At 32.5% G+C, this 8,096-nt stretch overlaps 1 pseudogene; it reads left to right on the top strand.

Moving 5' to 3' along the window:
* The first annotated feature begins 777 nt into the window (after positions 1-777).
* LOC134247043 (putative nuclease HARBI1) lies at positions 778-2,373 on the top strand (annotated as a pseudogene).
* Positions 2,374-8,096: the final 5,723 nt, after the last annotated feature.

Genomic DNA, 8,096 nt, shown 5'->3' on the forward strand with positions numbered 1-8,096 from the left:
TATTCACATCATGGTAATGGAAATATACAAGCATATGAAAATGTTGTCATATGAACATTTAGAATGTGCATGAAAGACAAAATACCACTGAGTATCGATTAATACACTAACAGATGACAAATACATAACACTCCTATAATTATGAGCGGATCTTTTAGGAGTATCATGATTATTACACATCTTTCCTTGTATTAGCCATACCTTTTCACTTCCGCGTCTCCGTATCTAAGCGACAGCAGCCTGGGTTCGACTAACATGCAGACGAGATGAATGATCTACATCTAGCAGTTTAGATAAATTGGAGGTAAATAAAAAGTTTCTATACATTTTTCTTTAAAACTATATATACACACAAAGTATAATTTGTTATGTTCTCCAAGAAGAAAAATGGCACGATTACAGTGGTATTGAAAAAATATTTAATATCTGATATGTATCGATACTGATAGACCCTTTGAAAAGTATATATTACGCCTTATTAATTTATTTTAGACAGCAACTGAAGGAGACAGAATATATATATATATATAAAACAAACAGATATATATCCGTCAATGGAAGTTTTAAAACTTTAATATAAGTTTTAATATGCGAGTATAACCTAGGAATGCAAGAAAGAGAAAATGAATAATATTCTTATGATGCATTAATAATAATGTAATATAATTAAAATGCAGGGTTTTAAATACCGTGAAAAAAAATGTTTTACATTTATTCTTAAACGTAATGCGTATCTATATATATTCATTTTTTGCTAAAAGAAAGACATTGACTGACTTCGATCACTTACTATAGTTAAATACGAAAGTAAAACAGCGCATGCGCCAATTGCTGGTTTGATCGAATCTACTTTCGTTTAACTGTAGTTGTAAACAATGGCTGTCAATGGCTGTATTTTTTATTTATTCTTGGAAATTTTTAATGATGAGAGTGAAATAGAGTGCGTACATGTCCATGAATGTACAGAAAGGAAGAAGAATGTTATATTTCAATATTCTTCAAAGCGAGACAGCGTTCCAAAAGTAGAAGGGTATGTTTTAAACGTGGTGGAGTTGATGGACGAACCGCAACATATGGATGACTTCAAAACCCATTTTCGAGTATCTCGAGAGCTCTTTACATCCATGTTAAATGAACTATCCAACACTCTCTATAGAGACGGCCCCCGGAGAATGAGAATGTGCCCCCGGACAAGCAAATGTTAGTTGCCTTATGGTACATCGCAAACACATCATCCATGAGAGAGGTGGCACATGTTTTTGGACTTTCAATGTCGACAGTACATGGTATTGTTAAAGATGTTTGTGATGCACTTGTGCAGCTTGGTGACAGGGTAAGTAAAATAACCAAAAAAAGCTTCTTGTCTTCAGTAGTGAAAAGTTTTGGTCGATGAACACTGATAAATTCAAATTGAAAAAAACAAATCATCACTCTATGGGACATTGTGAAAACTTAAATTAATTTAACATTTGAAAAAAAAGCAATTGTGTAAGAGGTACAAGTACATTGTGAAAGTTTTTTAACAGGTGATACAGTGGCCATCCCCTGCACAACAACAGTGTACTGCAACAGAAATTCAGGATGTGTTCACTCCCAGGTATAGTAGGTTTTATTGACGGGACACACATTCAACTTTCGAGTGCACTGCAAGGAGAGAAAGATTATTATAATAGGAAAGGGTTTCCTTCCATTCAGTTACAGGTAAAAATAATGTGTTGGAGATATATCACTTTTGTCTACAATTTTGAAAGCATACTTTGTTATATTAGTTCCATCTTAATTTATATCAGTTTTTATACTTATTCAGTTTTCATTATTGATATTTAGGTTGTTGTGGACCACAATTTGAAAATTTTGAACTGCTATACTGGTTGGCCTGGGTGTGTCCATGACGCACGAGTTCTCAGAAACTCTGGGTTATACCGCAGAGCTGAGGCAGGAGAACTAATAACTCCTAATTCCTACATAGTAGGTGACAATGCCTATCCACTTAGGAATTGGCTCATCACGCCATTCAAAAATATTGGACAACTGACAAGACAGCAAATTAAATTTAACAAGAGACTCTCCAGTGTTAGACAAAACGTGGAAAGGACATTTGGACATTTAAAAGGAAGATTCAGGCGATTACGTGATATACCTCTGCACAGTCACAGAGAAATCTGTACCCTTATTTATGCATCTTGTGTGTTGCATAACCTATGTGTCCAGTATAATGATGACATTGATGGATTTATTGAGGAGGATATTGACAATCATCCTAATCAGTTTGAAAATGTCTATCAGAATGGTTATGCTGGGGTTGTTCGTAGACTCCAACTAGTAAATATTCCTTAACCAAATAAAAGATAATCAAATTTCAGTTTTTCTTTTCTTTTTTTTTTAAATCAAATTTTGATTCTTAAAATATTGGATATTATAACTAGTACTAGTATTTAAAATTATATATGAAAATGAATTGAAATAAATGTCAAGTGATTTTATTACAATATTACACCCAACAGTTTCATTTTGGCATTGCAGCAGATACACTGCAGTAACATTTGTTATAATTAAGTGTCTCAAAACACTACAGAACACAAGAATTTGTTTTTCAACCATTTTTTATATCAAACATTTGATTGTAACAAAAAACATATATTTTTATGTATAATAAAATCAAAAAAACAAAAACAAAAACAAAATTTAACAACTGTAGAAAAATATATATATATAAAAAAAATTAGATGCCCACAACCCAGTTGGATGATATGATGAAAAAAAATCTCATACCAACAGGCCTTTAAGTCATTTAAGATCAGCAGTGCCTTGCTTAAATAAAAGTAAATTACCTATGTAACTTCATAACATGATAAATCAAACATACTACAAAAAAGATCAGTCTTTTTAAGAAAAAGTCACCTAACCAGGTGTGTAACTCCACACCATAATTTAATCTAACCTATGTAAACTTCTGTCAAATCAAAACTCTATTTATGGCACTTTCAATTAAGTCTTGTCTGAGTATAAAAGTACGTTATTTTTCATTTTTTTTCAATACTCTTCTCGAACAAATCCAGGAATCTGTCCATCCTTTTTATTTTTTCAGCATGGAATTTCTCAATTTTATCATTAAATTCTTTTTCTTTTGCATCAAGCTGTTCCAGCAATTCTTCAGTGCGTTTCCTCTTTTTTGCACATTTTTGCAACTTTTTTTTGGACTCTTTGACTTAGTGACTGTTTCAGCATGGGAGGGAGTGGGACATTCAATGGAATCACTACTTGAACTGTCGATTGTGAAAGCAGGTTTTGTAGATTGTCTTGTTCCATACATACACTACTGGACGAAAAAAGTGCTGAGAATCCCAAATTTTACTGATAATGTTTGATAATTACTGATACGGTGCTGTTCTTGCTGATAATTACTGATATTTACTGTTATTATTACTGTTGTTGCTGATAATTTTAGTTGTTGCTGAGAAATACTGATAATTACTGTCGTCTTTACTGTTGAGTCTGATAAATACTGATAAATACTGTTGTTGTGTTGTCGTTGCTGAGATTTACTGATAATTACTGTGGCCACTTTTTTTAGCCTGATAAATTATCATTTGTTTTAAGAAAAGTATTTTATTAAAAATTATTACCGTATACTTGCAAAATGAATTATTCTAAATGATATTTTAAAGTCATGTTATTGTTTTCACATGACTGTTTTAAATTTATTATTACCATTCTTATATCATAATGTTCAAATTAAACCATTTAAAGCTTTTAGGGGACATCTTTGTCAATGGTTGTAATTATTATTTCTCGAGGAGAACTCAACAAGTCATATGAGCTCTTTTAGTTATGGACACACCCCCCCCCCCCCCCTTCTTTCGATTTACATGCGAATCTCAATTTCACAAGACAGTATGTAAATAAATATTTATTAAAAAAATAATCATGAAGCATACAATATGCCCTTTCATTGACGAATGTGACAAGTTCAAACAATGAAATTAAATTAAATTACCTTTAATTTTATGAATTATAATATCTTATTTTATACACAACATGACAAAAGGTAAAGGTTTAGATTTATTAAAATGAACACATCACATAATAAATAAAAAAAACACTATGTACAACACAAGGTTGAGTACAAATACTGTTATAAAAATACATTACAAAAAACTTTGGCATCTTGGGGGCTGCTCTCTGAATTAAATACATAGATTTAAATATAACCTGGGGGGAGCCCAGCAGGTTATAAGTTGTTATCCCAGAACCTGGGGAGAGCCCATCAGGTTCCAAATTAAAATTACCTGGGGGAGCCCAGCAGGCAATCATCGATACCGAACAAAGCAATATTTTTTGGTTGTAGTCAATCAACCTGGGGGGAGCCCAGCAGGTTGATAATAATATAAGTACCTGGGGGGAGCCCGGCAGGTTACTAAATGTGAACTAAAAGCATGGCACTAATACAGCAGGTATTTCAATCAACCTGGGGGGAGCCCAGCAGGTTGATAATAATTTAAGTAGTTAAAGTACCTGGCGGGAGCCCGGCAGGTTACTTAAATGTGAACTTAAAGCATGGTAAAAATATATTAGGTATTTTGTGTGTTGAGTACACAATTTGTAAACTTTAATAATAAAGCTTCAATGAGCATTTTGCTTATTTGAATTTGGGGGTAGAAAAATTCCAAATACAGGGGAATTTTAATGTTGTCCAAATACATGGGAATTTTAATGTCCTATAATTTAATGTCCAAATGTATTAATATTAAAATAATTCAAATAAAGCAGCCCCTTTAAAACAGTTGATGATATAAACAGTGATTGAAGTACAATATTAAAACAAAGATAATGATGTACATCATAACAATAATGAGATACATGTAACAATTTTACAATTTTTAAAGATGCAATTGTCAAACACATATATGTTAGTACTTATACAACAGGAGATGAAGGGGTGGTGGGTGGGATGACCAATTTAAAGGTACAATACTAAACACTTCGATTACAAAAGACAGACTGAGATAGCGTCCCTTTCCGCACTTCTGATTGGTTCCATCGATCACGTGGTTTTGTTTATAAACATCCCAGGCACATGTCTACTGATTACGTCAACAGTTAAGTAACATAGTTGTGTATAAACAGAAATTACATAAATTTACATTTTATACACAACATGACAAAAGGTAAAGGTTTAGATTTATTAAAATGAACACATCACATAATAAATAAAAAAAACACTATGTACAACACAAGGTTGAGTACAAATAAATTAAAAACAAATACTGTTATAAAAATACATTACAAAAAACTTTGGCATCTTGGGGGCTGCTCTCTGAATTAAATACATAGATTAAAATATAACCTGGGGGGAGCCCAGCAGGTTATTAGTTGTTATCCCAGAACATGGGGAGAGCCCAGCAGGTTCCAAATTAAAATTACCTGGGGGAGCCCAGCAGGCAATCATCGATACCGAACAAAGCAATTTTTTGGTTGTAGTCAATCAACCTGGGGGGAGCCCAGCAGGTTGATAATAATATAAGTACCTGGGGGGAGCCCGGCAGGTTACTAAATGTGAACTAAAAGCATGGTACTAATACAGTAGGTATTTCAATCAACCTGGGGGGAGCCCAGCAAGTTGATAATAATTTAAGTAGTTAAAGTACCTGGCGGGAGCCCGGCAGGTTACTTAAATGTGAACTTAAAGCATGGTAAAAATATATTAGGTATGTTACAACGCGAAATGTAATAACAACGCAAAATGTAATAAACCTGGATTATTACATTTTGCGTTATTACATTTTGCGTCGAAATTGACGCAGAATGTAATAACGCAAAATGTAACACCACATTTTGGAGAATTATTACATTTCGCGTTAATACATTTTGCGTCGAGATCAACGCAAAATGCAATAACGCAAAATGTAATAACACGATTTTTGGAATATAACATTTTGCGTTGTTACATTTTGCATCGAGATTGAGCAAAAGGCAGGAACGCAAAATGTAATAACACATTTTTTCGTCGGCCAGATTGAGTACAATTTTCAATAGCGTAGTGGCCGATGAAAAGAAAATAAAACAAAAGAAAAAAAATATATCAAATTCTTACAATGAATAATTTTTTGATATATTGATTTAATTAGTTACATGTATTCTTAATCAGTTTAATAAATGTATTCATATAAAATGTGTTGCAAATTAGAAACAAGCATCTGTGGGCAAGGTTGTTTGGGGTATTGACCTGTGTGCTTTTGCTTTTTTATAGACAATTGCAATGAATCAAAAAAATATCCATTTGTACTAGCAGGTGTAAATGTATAGCGGGAAGGGGTTTAATGACAATAATGATACCATACTGTTCCATGCAAATCTCCGGCACTGCAGACAAGCAAAATCAAAATTCTCTCTCTCTCTTTCTTTCCATCCTCTAATAATACGCCTTGTTTCTGCATGTCCACAGTAATAAAATAATAAACATACGAAGTAAACACCCCACCCTATCCCTGCCCGTCCGATCCTCGCCTGATCTATTCATTTGTTAACCAATATATACGTGCCGAAAATGGATATCAAGAGCTTTTAATGAACTATGGTCAATCTTTGTTAAATAAATATGTTTTATTGGTTAGAAATTTAATAAGACTATCAAAAATATTCCAATCAAAATTAAATTAATTCTTTATAATTAAGTACAATGTATTCAATATAACTAAAATCAGAATCAGAAAAACGATACATTTTTAACGTACTTATGTCCGGAAAAAGTCCTAACGTTGATCTCATTGTTTTAGTTCAAAATATTTTTACAGCACGTTTCACATATTGGTAACAGGTATATATTTGAATCAATTTTATGATTTTTTTGTTCAACGCAATCAAAAATACTATTATATTTTGTTTTATTACATTTTGCGTTGTCTTCAGTGCAAAAATAAAATAACGCAAAATGTAACAACGAAAAAGCACGTTATTACATTTTGCGTTGATCTCGACGCAAAATGTAATAACGCAAAATGTAATAATCTAAAAATTGTGTTATTACATTTTGCGTTGATCTCGACGCAAAATGTAATAACGCAAAATGTAATAATCAGGTTTATTACATTTCGCGTTGTTATTACATTTCGCGTTGTAACATAGGTATTTTGTGTGTTGAGTACACAATTTGTAAACTTTAATAATAAAGCTTCAATGAGCATTTTGCTTATTTGAATTTGGGGGTAGAAAAATTCCAAATACAGGGAATTTTAATGTCCAAAATGAACGAGTTTTAAAATTGTTAAAAAGAGTGAGAGCCCCAATTATAATATCTTATTTAGCGAGCGCTCTAGATCTCTGATTATGCCCTCCATGCGAATTTTATACAGTGTATCATTGTGAGGTATTAACACTTTCTTAGACTATCTTTCGCTTTAAAAAAGTTATTTGTTGAACCATCAGTACACTATAAATCTTATGCAGTGGGATTTTCAGTTGATAAAATATGCGTCTTTCTTTGCTAATATAGTAGTACACATAGAATGGGCGTATGGCTTGTACTGTACATGTGCCGGTAGCAGCGAGATCAATTTATTAAATAAACAACTCTTAATACATGTTATACATGGCCAGTCAGTATAAAAAAATAGAATAAGACTGGAAGTTTCTTTTTCCATAAATGCCGTCTTGCTTTGGTATACACATGTCAACTACGTGTAAAAGTTCTACTTTCGTTTTGTGAATCGGGTCAATTATTAGTACATTCTTCACGCCGTACAACAAATTAGAAAGTAATTTTGTACAGAGACTATGATTTGTTTTTCATTACATATTCTCCTTGTCCGGGGCCTTTGTATAAACAAACTAGAGGGTGGGTGATTATTGACATGATTTGAATGTACATGTAGCACAGAAATGGGGGGGGGGGGGGGTTAAAATGCTGTTAACGGCGAAACGGCGAAAGGTTGATTCTTTAATGTTATATTTTATAAATCATACATGTTGTAATTGCTCATTTAATATTTTGATACACATGTACATAAAATTAATTTAGAGAGTCAATGAACGATACAAATTTCAAAACATGAATTTTATTCATGAGTGCGATAAACAACGTCTTTTTACCAATATTC

Source organism: Saccostrea cucullata, unplaced genomic scaffold, assembly GCF_032062105.1.
Source record: "Saccostrea cucullata isolate Sc308-1 unplaced genomic scaffold, CSIRO_AGI_Scuc_v1 ctg6105, whole genome shotgun sequence".
NCBI classification, from domain to species: domain Eukaryota; kingdom Metazoa; phylum Mollusca; class Bivalvia; order Ostreida; family Ostreidae; genus Saccostrea; species Saccostrea cuccullata.